The sequence below is a fragment of the Salmo trutta genome, unplaced genomic scaffold, assembly GCF_901001165.1.
Source record: "Salmo trutta unplaced genomic scaffold, fSalTru1.1, whole genome shotgun sequence".
Taxonomy (NCBI): Eukaryota; Metazoa; Chordata; class Actinopteri; order Salmoniformes; family Salmonidae; genus Salmo; species Salmo trutta.
Window position 1 is genome coordinate 21,253 of NW_021822760.1, and position 15,853 is coordinate 37,105.

A 15,853-nucleotide genomic window follows, 5' to 3' on the forward strand; every position below is an offset into this window, starting at 1 on the left:
CCAGGTCCTCTGCATGAAACACTGATCAAATATACCTTGAAGACAGCAAGCCATTATGGCCTCAGTGTTGGTTCAGTTAAACGTTAAGAAAGCTTGAATGTAATCGGATCAATCTGCTTTGTATAAGAAAGCGTATTAAACCCTGCCTCTAGACACACGGCTCGATTTGGCATCTGGATTTAAGGAGGGAGATAAATGGAATCAGAATGTCACATCACATCTACTGATCCACAAGCTGGGGCACTCTCGTGCACATAAAGTAACCTGTCAAAATGTCGGTCAGTGAGTTATTTATTTTATTTCAGCTTTATTTAAACCAGGTAGGGTGGCTAGTTGAGAACAGTCCTCATTTTCAACTGCGACCTGGCCAGATCAAGCAAAGCAGTTCGACACATACAACAACACAGAGTTACACATGGAATAAACAAACATACAGTCAATAACACAGTAGAAAAAGTCTATATACAGTTGCGCAAATGAGGTAGGGGTGTAACACAAGGTGTGCATATGCTACATAATAATCAGTATTTATTTACGTTGACACAATGTTTCCAATTGTAGGCAGCCGATACTCAATGAACTGTGATGACACTTACCACGTGAATAGCGACAAAGATTCCGAATGATTTCAGTTCGTAGTGCCTAATCAACTGTTTCCTTTCTGTGTATGGCCTCAATTCATTCACTCGCCAATTGTGTTCCGTAAATGGAGACCACCCGCTTTTCTAAAATATTGTCCATGAACTGTTGGTCTGTTTATAGACAAAATACTAAATAGCACAAAAAGTAAAAGTGCATGAACAACCAAAGAAACGTACAAAAACACCTTCGCCGTCGCTTACATTTGGGGAGAAAACTTCTGAAGCAATGTAGCCTACGGATGAAAGAAAAGTAGCGCAGGCAGCATGCTATGTTTCGTTTCTTGGTTTCGTTCAGCATCAGCGTTTAGCTACACACTGTCTCAGAGAGCCTCCAAGTTATGGCGAAAAAATAATAAGAGTGCAGTACTATAACACAGAATCGGATGCGACAGATTTCATCAAGTTGTAGAGAAAGCCGGGTGGGAGTGTGGTCCAAAATCCACGCTGATCGCTACCAGTTTCACATTCCACTTGAACCATCGAACATGATGACATCACTCTTCCTCACAGCTGGAGGGTGCTATATGCTTCTTGAAAAACCCTTATTATCTGTAGGTTTTCATCAGTTAGCTTCGCACATTGTTGGATGTGTGTGAACTACAATTCTGACACTGTGCTTTAACGTTTAGAAGCATCAATAATCATCACCTTGCAAAAACGGTTTTCAAAACATATGCTCCTTATCTTTCATATCAGTGAGAAATAATATTTCAAATAAAAACGGAGACACTTAGCCTACTGCACAGATCCATAAGCTGTGACGAAATACACTTTCTCCAAAGTTAACATTTACACACAGTTGGTCAGAGCACGCTAGATAACTAATTAGCACAGGTGGCCGACATGGAGATATGGTTGTGTGGAAACACTATGTTTTGGGACACTGTAAAGTCCATGGAGAATAAGAGCACCTCCTCCCAGCTGCCCACTGCACTGAGGATAGGAAACATTGTCACCACCGATAAATCTACGATAATCGATCACTTCAATAAGCATTTTTCTTACCACTGGCCATGCTTTCCACCGGGCTATCCCTACCGGCCAACATCTCAGCGACCCCCTGCAGCAAACTTGCCCAAGGCCCCTCTTCTCCTACACTCAAATCCAGACAGGCTGATGTTCTGAAAGAACTGCAAAATCTGGATCTCTAGAAATCAGCTGGGGCTAGACAATCTGGACCCTCTCTTTCTAAAATGATCTGCCGAAAATTGTTGGCAACCCCTATTACTAGCCTATTCAACCTCTCTTTCGTGTTGTCTGAGATCCCCAAAGATTGGAAAGCACTCTAGACCCAAACTGTTATAGACCTATATCCATCCTGCCTGCCTTTCTAAAATCTTCCAAAGCCAAGATCACCGACCATTTCGAAATCTCACCGTACCCCTTCTCCACTATGCAAATCTGGTTTCAGAGCTGGTCATGGGTGCACCTCAGCCCACGCTCAAGGTCCTAAACGATATCATAAACCGCCATCGATAAAAGACAGTACTGTGCAGACGTCTTCATCAACCTGGCCAAGGCCTTTGACTGTCAATCACCACATTCTTATCAGCAGACTCAATAGCCTTGGCTTCTCAAATGACTGCCTCGCCTGGTTCGCCAACTACTTTTCAGATAGAGTTCAGTGTGTCAAATCGGAGGGCCTGTTGTCCGAACCTCTGGCGATCTCTATGGGGGTGCCACAGGGTTCATTCCTTCTCGGCCGACTCTTTTCTCTGTATATATCATGATGTCTGGTGATAGTGATTCTCTGATCCACCTCTACGCAGACGACACCATTCTGTATACATCTGGCCCTTCTTTGGACACTGTGTTAACAACCTCCAAACAAGCTTCAATGCCAATAACAACTCTCCTTCCGTGGCCTCCAGCTGCTTTTAAATGCAATAAAACTAAGTTCATGCTCTTCAGCCGATTTGCTGCCGGACACCCTCCCGCCTGACTAGCATCACTACTCTGGACGGTTCTGACCTAGAATATAGTGGACAACTACAAATACCTAGATGTCTGGTTAGACTGTAAACTCTCCTTCCAGACTCCACATCAAGCATCTCCAATCAAAATGAAATCTAGAATCGGCTTCCTATTTTCGTAACAAAGCCTCCTTCACTCATGCTGCCCAAACATACCCTCGTAAAACGGACTATTCTACCGATCCTTGACTTCGGCGATGTCATTTACAAAATAGCCTCCAACACTCTACTCAGCAAATGGATGTAGTCTATCACAGTGCCATCCGTTTTGTCACCAAAGCCCCATATACTACCCCCACTGCGACCTGTATACTCTCGTTGGCTGGCCCTCACTACATATTCGTCGCCAAACCCACTGGCTCCAGGTCATCTATAAGTCGTTGCTAGGTAAAGCCCCGCCTTATCTCAGCTCACTGGTCACTATAGTAACACCAACACCGTAGCACGCACTCCAGCAGGTCTATTTCACTGGTCATCCCCAAAGCCAACACTTCCTTTGGCTGCCTTTCCTTCCAGTTCTCTGCTGCCAATGACTGGAACCAATTGCAAAAATCACTGAAGCTGGAGTCTTATATCTCCCTCTCTAACTTTAAGCATCAGCTGTCAGAGCAGCTTACCGATCACTGCACCTGTACACAGCCAATCTGTAAATAGCACACCGAAATACCTCTTCCCCATATTGTTACTTATCCTCTTGCTCTTTTGCACCCCAGTATCTCTACTTGCGCATCATCATCTGCACATCTATCACTCCAGTATTAATGCTAAATTGTAATTATTTCGCTCCATGGCCTGTTTATTGCCACCTTACCTCCCTACTTTCTACATTTGCACACACTGTACATAGATTTTTCTATTGTGTTATTGACTGTATGTTTGTTTGTGTAACTCTGTGTTGTTGTTCTTGTCGTACTGTTTGCTTTATCTTGGCCAGGTCGCAGTTGTAAATGGAAACTTGTTCTCAACTGGCCTACCTGGTTAAATAAAGGTTAAATATTTTTGGGGGGAATAAAATACCCTAACCTTATAAAGGTGTGTAGTAATTTAAAGCTTTATTATTAGTATCATTATTATTTCTTGCTGATATGAAAAATATGTTCCATATGTTCTATCGAGCGTCTAGGGATCTTAACAAACTCCCCCGGCCAGGAAGATAATATCGTCAATAGGCGCTAAAGCAGTTAGCATCTATGAATGGGTTAGGTGTTTGTGTGAAGGGAGGGCGGCTACAGACTAATTCTGTCAAATGGTTGGGCCTATTAAAGTAAACGTCTACATTCCATCTGTATAGTATGTTACCAGGCTAGATCTTGAAGACAGAGTAGAAAAGAATAGATCATAACTTCTTATGTCACCCACAAACACACACACACACACATTCACACTCATACTCACATTCTCACACACACAAGGGGTCAACCATAGAGTAGCACACAGTGGTCAACCATAGAGTAGCGTAGGCCCTACCTGGAGCATGTTAGCTACTGTCAAGCCTTGTTGGCAGTGGCACCTGACAATAGACTGTATGCATGTGACAATATTTTGATTTCATTGATCTGTATCTGTCACACACGCAAGCATGTGCATGCTCTCTCTCTCTCGCTCTCTTTCTCACACACACACACACACGGATGCACGCACGCACGCACGCACACACACACACACACACACACACACAGAGAAAGAGAACGAGAGGAGAGAGATTATGCCTACTGTATGTGTGTTGTCTGAAAACACCAGAGAATAAAAGGCCCTTTGACCACTCAAAAGAACATCCGACCTTTATCTACTTGCTCTGCTGCCCGACAAACCAAAGCTTCATGCATGTGACATATTTTGATTTCATTGATCTGTATCTGTCACACACATCCGCAAGCATGTGCATGCTCTCTTCTCTCGCTCTCTTTCTCACACACACAACACGCACGCACACACAACACCACACATACACACACACACACAACACACCACACACACACACACACACACACACACACACACACACACACCACACACACACACACACACACACACACACACACACACACACACACACACACACAGACAGAGAAAGAGAAAGAGAGGAGAGAGATTATGCCTACTGTATGTGTTGTTGTCTGAAAACACCAGAGAATAAAAGGCCTTTGAACACTCAAAAGAACATCTGACCTTTATCTACTTGCTCTGCCCGACAACAAGCTTCACTTAATGTCTTCAAAATCAATTTTTATTGGTCACATACACATATTTAGCAGATGTTATTGCGGGTGTAGCTAAATGCTTGTGTTCCTAGCTCCAACAGTGCAATAGTATCTAACAATTCACAACAATACACACAAATCTAAAAGTAAAAGAATGGAATTAAGAAATCTATCAATATTAGGATGAGCAAAGTTGGAGTGGCATTGACTAAAATACAGTAGAATTGAATACAGTATGAGTAAAGCAGTATGTAAACATTATTAAAGTGACTAGTGTTCCATTATTAAAGTGACCAGTGATTCCATGTCTATGTATATGGAGCAGCAGCCTCTAAGGTGCAGGGTTGAGTAACCGGGTGGTAGCTGGCTAGTGATGGCTATTTAACAGTCTGATGGCATTGAGCTAGAAGCTGTTTTTCAGTCTCTCGGTTCCAGCTTTGATGCACCTGTACTGACCTCGCCTTCTGGATGGCACCGGGGTGAACCGTCCGTGGCTCGGTGGTTGATGTCCTTGATGATCTTTTTGGCCTTCCTGTGTCATCGGGTGCTGTAGATGTCCTGGAGGGCAGGCAGAGTGTGTTGGGTAGACCTCACCACCCTCTAGAAATCCCTGCGGTTGCGGCCGGTGCAGTTGCCGCACCAGGCGGTGATACAGACCGACAGGATGCTCTCAATTGTGCATTTGTAAAGGTTTGTGAGGGTCTTAGGGGCAAAGACACATTTCTTCAGCCTCCTGAGGTTGAAGAGGCGCTGTTGCGCCTTCTTCACAACACTGTCTGTGTGGGTAGACCATTTCAGATTGTCAGTGATGTGTACGTAGAGGAACTTGAAGCTTTCCACTTTCTCCACTGCGGCCCAATCGATATGGATAGAGGCTCTGCTGTTTCCTGAAGTCCACGATCTGCTCCTTCGTGTTGTTGCCGTTGAGGAAGAGGTTATTTTTCCAGGCACCACTCCGCCAGGGCCCTCACCTCCTCCATGTTCACACCAGTTCAGTAACAGTTCAGATTGAAGTGCACTGCCCTGTGCATTTATCCTTACTTGCCCCTCTACAGTTTTCCCTCAATAGCTATCAAAGCCAGGTTAGGAGTTTTCTGGGAGCAAGGAAGTGGGCAGAGTGGGCGAGGACAGGAAGACAGACAAACAGACAGAGCACTAGAGAAAGAAAGGGAGAGTTAGCTACTATACAATCTATCAGGTTCCAGGGATTTATTTTACACAGGATATAATAATATAATACAATATATAGCTAATTCATATAGAATATAATATCATATTTTAGGGTATGGGTCTATCCCAGGTTGGAGGGATGGATCCAATAATTATCACCATATTTGCGAATGCTAGCTAGACCTATGTCCACAGTTTGAGTAGGCAGTCAACATTATGTGGGCCTGTTTTGTCCAAATATGTTTTAGTATGAAAACTCTGTGCTTTGTCTGTCTCTGTTCACAAGAAGACGCATAACCTTGCATTGTGTGTGCACTACTGCCGCGTCCTTCCTTGTATCCTAGTAACCAAGGAATAGCTCAGTCAGAGGTATTCAAGCTAAATAATGAAATACAAAAAGACACTAGTAAATTCTTGTTATGGATCCTTTTCATACACATTTTAAAGTTTAATATTAGTTTTACATCCATCAAATGTAAAAGATAAATAAAAAATGATTAGCTTAATTTTTCTTAAAACCATGTATTTTTACCCCCCTACAGTAGGAATGAAATGATCCAAAAGTGATATCCGGTAACAAACTTCGCGCTTTGAGTTTGAGTTGGAGGGGGGATTTGAAGGTAAAAACAGCGCTTTTTAATAATATGTATTTTTATTATAAAGCAATTTAACTAGTTCGTGGTATAGTTACAGTTAGTTTGTGTATTCTTGCATGTATTAACCTGTTTATCTGTTTTGGGGAATTGGCTGTCTGGTTTTATGATTGAACTTGCATGGACCGTACAGTTGGTCTGCACAGCTTGCTTCTGTCAGTAAAACAGTTAACGTTAGCGTTACCTAGCAAATTAGCTAGCATTTAGCGACCTAGTTTAACTAGCTAAATGCCAATGCCATTTACTAGTTCCAACCACTTTCCCTAACTTGAGAATCTTCTGTGCAGATGGAAAACTTCATCCTGTATGAGGAAATTGGAACAGGACGCAAGTCAGTGGTTTATAAGGGGAGGAGGAAAGGGAGCATCAATTTTGTTGCAATTATTTGCAGTGACAAGTCAAAAAGACATGAAATTACAAACCACGTAAGTATCCAGCATCCCTTCCTAGTAGTACACACATCCCTTTCAACTGGTTTGACTGAGTAACATTTTACAAGCATTTTGCTACACCCGCAATAACATCTGCTAAACGTGTATGTGACCAATACAATTTGATTTGAACACTGACTGAGCCATGCTGTATCCACAGGTACGGCTAACTCATGACATAAAACATGAGAATGTGGTAACCTTCTATGAGTGGTATGAAACCAGCAACCATCTATGGCTTGTAGTGGAACTGTGCACAGGTGAGATGCTTATTTGGTACTGTAAGAATACCATCGTTACCTTATGTCAACCTTTTACCTTTACACTTCACAAAGTATGAATGTGATTTGATAGTGTATAATGGTAGGATAATAATAATCATTCATAATGTCTCTATATTTTAGGGGGTTCACTGGAGTCAGTCATCACCCAGGATGAGTGCCTGTCAGAAGATGTAGTGAGGGAATTTGCCATCGATCTGGTCAAAGGCTTGAGATACATCCATGATGCTGGTATCGTGTTCTCTGACCTCACTCCCTCCAAGGTGCGGTACAGTATAGATGTCCTGACTCTCTCATTTTCAATTGGTCAAACAATCAACTCTATATTGAGGCTCATCTGACATTAATACATTCTATGGAACAAACCATCCTAACACTGTAGACCCAATGAGCTCTTTTTGTCAACTAAGCAATGCTGATTATTTTTAGCCAACATTTATTTGTGTCTCAGTTTTGATTTCATGAAGTCAATGGAATTTGATTATGACCTTGTGTTTTTTCCTCCTATAGATCTTGTTGGATGGCCCTGGCACATTGAAGTACTCTAACTTCTGCCTGTCTAAAGCTGAGGGGGAGAATCTGGAGGAGTTTTTCCGCTTTAGTCACAGCAGAGGAAACAGGTGGAGGGGATGGCAAAGAAAACACATCGAGAAGAAATATCAAGAACAGAATCCAAGGTGACCCTTACAGTACATATTGTTATACCATGGCATTGTTGAATACTCGTATCTGATTGGATTGAAGGGCATTCTAGAGTGTGTATAATTTCCCTATAACGCACGGTATATCCCCATGGTAGAATTCAATGGCTTTAGTTCATTCTTACATGTTCTATGTTTGTGCTGCTTTTGAAAGCATAAGTCGAATTGAAAACATTATTGGCATTGTTGAATTTGATTTTCATAATAGCAAGCTAGGACTGATGGTTTGGTTAGCTAAACTAGGAAGTCTGTTTGTTTGGTTACCAAGGCAACTACTGTAGCTATCGAGTAAACTTGCTAGCTACATCAGTGGATTTCTACCGGTAAATTAACACGTCTACCGGCAAATGTGTTAAATTATAGCCATGGCATAAAAGGGATAATCAACTCGGGGCTCAATGCGTTCTCTGGAAAATAATGCAACTCCGTGGAACGTCAGTTCCACTCCACTAGCGCGTCGTTCCTGATTTTCCATAGAACACATAGGCCCTCGTTGATTATCCCTTACTTATTGGATGTTTACTAGAATGTTCTATCACATATCCTACACAGGGTCGCTACATTGTTCGCAGGACAAACTCAGCCTGTTTCATTACACTGGTGTCAGAAGAGAAGTGGGATCCAACTTCTGACCCCAGTGTAATGAAACAGGCAGGGAGAGTGATCCAACTTCTGACCCCAGTGTAATGAAACAGGCAGGGAGAGTGATCCAACTTCTGACCCCAGTGTAATGAAACAGGCAGGGAGAGTGATCCAACTTCTGACCCCAGTGTAATGAAACGGGCAGGGAGAGTGATCCAACTTCTGACCCCAGTGTAATGAAACAGGCAGGGAGAGTGATCCAACTTCTGACCCCAGTGTAATGAAACAGGCAGGGAGAGTGATCCAACTTCTGACCCCAGTGTAATGAAACAGGCAGGGAGAGTAATCCAACTTCTGACCCCAGTGTAATGAAATGGGCAGGGAGAGTGATCCAACTTCTAACCCCAGTGTAATGAAACGGGCAGGGAGAGTGATCCAACTTCTGACCCCAGTGTAATGAAACAGGCAGGGAGAGTAATCCAACTTCTGACCCCAGTGTAATGAAACAGGCAGGGAGAGTGATCCAACTTCTGACCCCAGTGTAATGAAACAGGCAGGGAGAGTGATCCAACTTCTGACCCCAATGTAATGAAACAGGCAGGGAGAGTGATCCAACTTCTGACCCCAGTGTAATGAAACAGGCAGGAGAAGTGATCCAACTTCTGACCCCAGTGTAATGAAACAGGCAGGGAGAGTGAGCTTGCTCGCGGTTGTCGATGAACCCTCAACCTTCTGGCCCAAAGTCACAAAAGCATGCTCAAGTGGCAGAGTCGATATCCACGCTTATAAACACAGGGTCCCCACAATATCATGTTATATCACACTTTTCAATATGTTGTATAATGGAGATGTCTTTGTCTTTCTTCAGGGTCTCCGGTATACTGTGCACCAGAGGTGGTCAAAGGGGGGGACCACAGTATCAGTAGTGATCTGTGGGCCCTGGGCTGTATATTCTATGAGATGTTTTCAGGTACTCATCAAATCACTTGGGCTGTGTCCCAGATCTGTTTGCCCTCTTGCCAACTCATTAATTGTAATGACAGTGACAAGTAGTTGGTACAGTAGCACAAACAGACTGGCACTCAGGCTATCAAATCACTTGATTTATTGACATTAATAACAGTACTCATTTCATACCTAAATACTTCTGTCTTGTTTTGTGGTCATTTGTCAGGAAAACCACCATTTTTCTCCGAGACGTTTTCTGAGTTGATTGAGCTGATATTACTTCAGGATCCTCAATCTCCAAGGCAAATGGGTAAAATGGCAATTTTTATTGCTTAACAAAATATGTTTTATGTCATAAGAGCATCTTAATTCTAGTCCAAATCGTCTTTGTTGTTAAAGGGGCTTCTTCCTGCAAGCCTACACAAGAGTTCCAAAGCCTGCTTAAAGGTTTGCTTCAGAAAGACCCGCAGAAGAGGTACGGCCCTACTCCCTTCACCAAATCAGATTCTTGGTTTGAAGTTTCTATGATGGATAATTCATATTATCCCTTTGACATATGACCTTTGGAAAGGGGGATACCTAGTCAGTTGCACAGCTGAATGCCTTCAACAGAAATGTTAACCCAACCCCTCTAAATCAGAGAGGTGTGTGGGGGGGGGGGCGGGGGCTGCCTTAATCGACGTCATCAGTGCCCAAGGAGCAGTTGTTGTTGGGGTTTAATTGCATTGCTCAAGAGCAGAACGGCAGATTCTTCCACCTTGCTGGCTCAGGGATTCGAAGCAGCGACCTTTCGGTGACCGGCCCAACGCTCTTAACCACTAGGCTACCTGTGTAGGACAAGTAGGCCGACATAAGTTTGGTCAGAAAGAGAGTGCTTTATTAGACTTCAGCTTTTAACTGTTCTCCTTAGGATAAACTGGGCTCAGTTACTGGCCCACCCATTCTGGAGAGGAGTGTTCTCCGAGGTCCACACCAGCGAGGAGGAAGAAGAAGAAGATGTCTCATTCAGCTCCAGGTAATGTTTATGTTTCATATAACCATCAGGGCCTTTATTCACAAAGCGTCTCAGAGTTGGAGTGCTGATTTAGGATCTGTTTTGCCTTTTAGATCACAATGAATAAGATTCCATGGACAGGAGGGAACTGATCCTAGATCAGTACACTTATTCTGAGATGCTTTGTGAATACAGGCCTGGTCTCAGTCTCGTTTCCTCAAAGGAGTTACCTCATTACACTCCCTGGTGGTTTGCACCATTTCCTCTAATTGTGGCCTCTGGCCTCAACACAAAGCATTATATTGGGTCTTTCATGTTTGGACATGGATTACATGTTAAACATCAAATCAAATCCAAGTTTATTTGTAACATGCTGAATTTTAGCATTTTATTGATCCCCTTAAAGGGATACTTCAGGATTTTGGCAATGAACTTGTGAATACCATTTTTTCTATCTCTGCATGCATTTTGAAGGAAGTTGCTAACTAGCGCTAGCGCAACGACTGGAAGTCTATCATGCTAACGGATACCATAGACTGCTTGTTAGCATTAGTTTGCAAAACTACCTCTAACTTTCTTCATACTGGATGCAGATACTGTACATAAAAATGGTATCAACAAGTTCATCTGACTCTGGGGAAGTAGATAAAGGGCCTCATTGCCAAAATCCCAAAGTATCCCTTTAAAGTCTAAACCTTTGTTCTGCAATTGTAGGAAATGGACTTGTACAGCAAGCATTTATCTGCCAATGTTAGTTTTAATGTACATAGACAGGTCATTTATAAACTGTTTGAGAAGCTCTGTCTCACCTGTTTCAACGCCAAACACTGTTGTGCAGTTGCATATCTCCCTCCCCGGCCTTTTCTCATGACATAACTTCTTGAGAATGCATGTTGGTCTGATGTTATCATAAACCATGCCTGTGTGTTCAGGATGGAGCCTGGACCTGCCCAATCAGATGGGTTGTACTGTGAGCCGTTAGTGGCAGGAAGACAAAGGACTTCACAGAGCACAGACACAAACGTGTTGCTGATGTTGAATATGATTTACTAAGTGCAATATGACCATAAGATAACAGTCCGTTTCACTTGTGTAATAACCTATACCTCTAAAGTCTATAACTATGTAATAACACAGCAGGTTCTCTGTAACTACAGTGTTGCTACTACAGGTGTCTTATTACTGTGTAGTTACATAAGTCTAAGGTCATGTGTTTCCTTGCTGTTTGTAGTGTGGTGGTGTTTTACTTTAGTTGATATGCACTAGCTGATAGCTGACCTATCCTTTGGCTGCAGTGTGGGGAGGAGGGGTGTCTGTGCCTCTAGCCAGTCATCAGCAGTGACACCTGTCTCAGTGACCTCCCAGGGACCAGGAGGGGGATACAGAGGAGTACAGGGAGGGGCCACGGGGGCAGAGGAGCCCGTCTGCATGCACCCCAACAAATCATTCCGATTAGGTAATGCTTTCTGGGAAGGTGGAAGAAGACATGTTGATGACAGCTGATGACAGTGTAGGTGCTATGTCTGAACATAGTTCTAATCTTCTTCTTCTCCTAGACAACATGACAGAGCTCAGACCAAAGAGTGCACTGGACAAAGATACCAGGGAGTCCATATTCCTCCTCAGGTATGATCAGTGTTCATCTCCAGTTGTTCTGATCATTTACTGAACATTGTGTTGGATCAACAGCTTGACTAAGTCAAACTGGAAAATACTATATATATTTTTTTTAATTAATGTTTTTTTAAATCTAAAAATGAAGCATGTTTTATGTGATTTTTTTCATCAATCAGCTCTTGTCCAACTCCAAGAATGAGTTGCACTGCAAGAGATCCACCCAATAGGACACCATTACCTCAAGTGAGTTATTCTCTTATCAAATAGCCAAAGGAGAGCTCTGCCATACCTCTGAAACCTTCTCCACAATTACATTTGAAGTGTAATCTTTCTGTGAGCTGTCTGTAATCAGAAACATGGTAATAGTAATCAGACTATTACCATGGCGCCTGCAGACTGCAGAAACTGGTAGTTGAGAATTCATTATTTTCAAAGGTTATTCTCGGTTACAGTTGTTTGTTAACCTTTGTCGCCCTCTACAGCATTCTCAGTGAAGTGCATATTTTTTCCTCCAGATGGATTTCCTGTAAACATAAGGACATTGGACATTCTTATGTATTATAAACTTCACTTTCATTTAGCTGCTTTAGCCACTTTAATTTATGAGATCTTTGCAAGTCTGGTGTGTGAATAATGTTTGATTATTGGGCTGTAGTGGAGTGGGTCAAGAGCTTCAAGTTCCTTGCTGTCCACATTGCTAAGGAATTACACACACACACCAAAACAGTTGTGAAGAAGGCACAACAATGTCTCTTCCCCCTCAGGAGGCTGAAAATATTTGGCATGGGCCCTCAGATCCTCAAAACGTTCTAGAGCTGCACCATTGAGAGCATCTTGACTGGCTGCATCACCACTTGGTATGGCAACTGTTTGGCATCCAACCTCAAGGCGCTACAGAGGGTAGTGTGCACGGCCCAGTACATCACTGGGGCTGAGCTCCCTGCCACCCAGATCCTCTACACCAGGCGGTGTCAGAGGAAGGCCCTAAAAATTGTCAAAGACTCCAGCCACCCAAGTCATAGACTGTTCTCTCTGCTACCGCATGGCAAGCGGTTCCGAACCAACAGAACCCTGAACAGCTTCTACCCCCAAGCCATAAGACCGCTAAATAGTTAGTCTGGGTAGCTATTGGTTAACTATTTAACTATCTGCATTGACCCTTTTCGCAGTAACTCTTTTGACTTATCTATCCTGTTGCCTGTTGACTACTTTATAAAAAAAATAATCTCTGTTCATGGTTGGGAAGGGCCCGTAAGTAAGAATTACACTGTTAGTCTACACCTGTTGTGTAGAAGCATGTGGACAATGAGATTAGATTTGATGTTCTACATGATCACATACTGTAATTGTGCTCATTTGTAATGATGACATCACTGTGGTCGTTGTCATCTTCAGGACAGTGTTGTGGCCAGTGGTCTGAATGACATCAGTTACTGTATAAAGGACCTGGTGTACACTGACTCTGACCTGGCAGTCACACCTATTATGGACAACCCAAAGGTACTACATCATGCAACTGTGCTCTTATTTCTCCTGTTTTAAAAAAATTATTTCATTGTTGGGTTTTGAGTTTACATGAAAGGCATTTCACTGTATTTGTGCATGTGACATTAAAACTTGCTCTGTATTTAAGCAATAGTTTCAGTGTCCATGCTGATGGGGAATTTTAGGGTGGTGCGTGGTTACGCTGTGCGTCCCCCATGGACGGTGGACTCGGAACCAGATATTCCGGCGTCCCATTGTGACATATCTATCAAGGGTCCTAGGCTTTGGACTCTGAATTGTTCTTAAGAACAGAGGTGGGCAATCCACAACTCTTGTGCATTCTAGTAACAAAGATGATATATTTTTTCAGATTCTGAAGACCGCTCCAGTGCGATATGACCCGAAGACTTTGTGTGTCCGAGCATACTCAGGTAATGAAGAAGAACAAATAGGAAAGCTCTCGACTGCTGTGCCGCTGCTGAGTAACACTTGGACACACTCTGAAATTGACAGGTGTTTAGCAGGTGTTAATATATACACACACACACAGGTTAGACAGACAGCTAAAACGGTTTGGGCTGTGTGATTATTGAGCTCCTCTGACCCCCCCTATAGTGGAGAAGCTGTCCTGTCTGAGCTCTGAGGACTGGAGGGGGTTTCTGCAGCAGCTGTGCTCTTCTCTGGAGGCCCAGGCTGATAAGACCACGGCGGCGGTCCGCTCCAAACTCAACCTCCTCTGCTATCTGTGTACCATAGCTGCCCACAAGGACACAGCTACCAGGCTCATCAACTCCCAGCTGGTAAGGGAAGGGTCACTGCCTGTCGGCCTGACCACATACCCAGCATGCCTGCCATTCCTCCCAGGGCTGCTGCTTTTAACAAGACATGGGCCCCTCTAGGCTAATTTAAGTGTTCAGAACTTAGGCTATGCTCTCAGAAGAGAATTCTTAGAATCACAACACAACCTCTGGCCTTGCTGAGGCTTCTCAAGTGTTAGAAAGGTGAAAGGCCGCGGCACTACAAAGCCATCAAAGGGTTCCTATATTTACCATGTGACCCGAGCTCCTTAGCACAGCTACAGTACGTGTTGGCCTCTGTTGATCAGTGGGAAGCTGAAACAGTAGTCAGCTAGGTGGGACCAGGAAGTTAACGCTTTCCTCAAGATAATAATAAAATTAACTTCCTATTTCCTTTACTTTTTGTTACTGAGATCCGCTCAGCTGTAACATGTTCAATGACCCTAGTTATGTATGAGAGCACAAAGACCAGGAGGATGTCCCAAATGACACCCTATTCCCTATATAGTGCACTCCTTTTGACCAGGGTCTGTAGAGGTCTAGTCAAAAGTAGTGCACTATATAGGGAATAGGGGTTCAATTTGGACGTACAGATATCATAAAGTTACTTCCTCGTTACAGTGATGAGGTATTACGTTGTGACATAATCTGGTCAAATTTTTAAGATCAAATCTCTTCATTTGTTTTTAATGAAATGTCCAGACTGAGGATTGATTCAGGCGTAGTAAATATATTTCTCCTATAGCTATTAACCACTAGATGGCATTCCATCACTCACTCAGATTGAACTGAAAATGACATCACCACAATCATTAGACCTCATGGTATCTTTAGTATATCATTTCTTTAGACATATTCGGACACTATGGCCAGCCGTGACTGAGTTTATGACAGTGACGTATTGGCAACTTGACTAATTCAGTATTGTACTACTGAAAGACGACTGGACTGATGAAGAAAATAATGAAAAGGTAAGTATTCAGATCCCTTGACTTTTTCCACATTTTGTTACGTTACAGCCTTATTCAAACATTTTATTAAATTGTTATTTTTCCTCATCAATCTACACACAATAATGAGAAAGCAAAAACAGATTTAAAAAAATTTGTGCTCATTTATTAAATATAAAGATCTGAAATATCACATTTACATAAGTATTCAGACCTTTTACTCAGTACTTTGTTGAAGCACATTTGACAGCGATTACAGCCTCGAGTCTTCTTGGGTATGACGCTACAAGCTTGGCACACCTGTATTTGGGGAGTTTCTCCCATTCTCTGCAGATCCTCTCAAGCTCTGTCAGGTTGGATGGGGAGTGTCGCTGCACAGCTATTTTCAGGTTTCTCCAGAGATGTTTGATCGAGTTCAAGTCTGGCTCT

The 15,853-nt window shown here is 42.9% G+C and overlaps 1 pseudogene; it reads left to right on the forward strand.

Moving 5' to 3' along the window:
- The first annotated feature begins 260 nt into the window (after positions 1–260).
- Positions 261–15,853, forward strand: part of LOC115184207 (serine/threonine-protein kinase ULK4-like) — a 30,683-nt pseudogene continuing 15,090 nt past the window's right edge.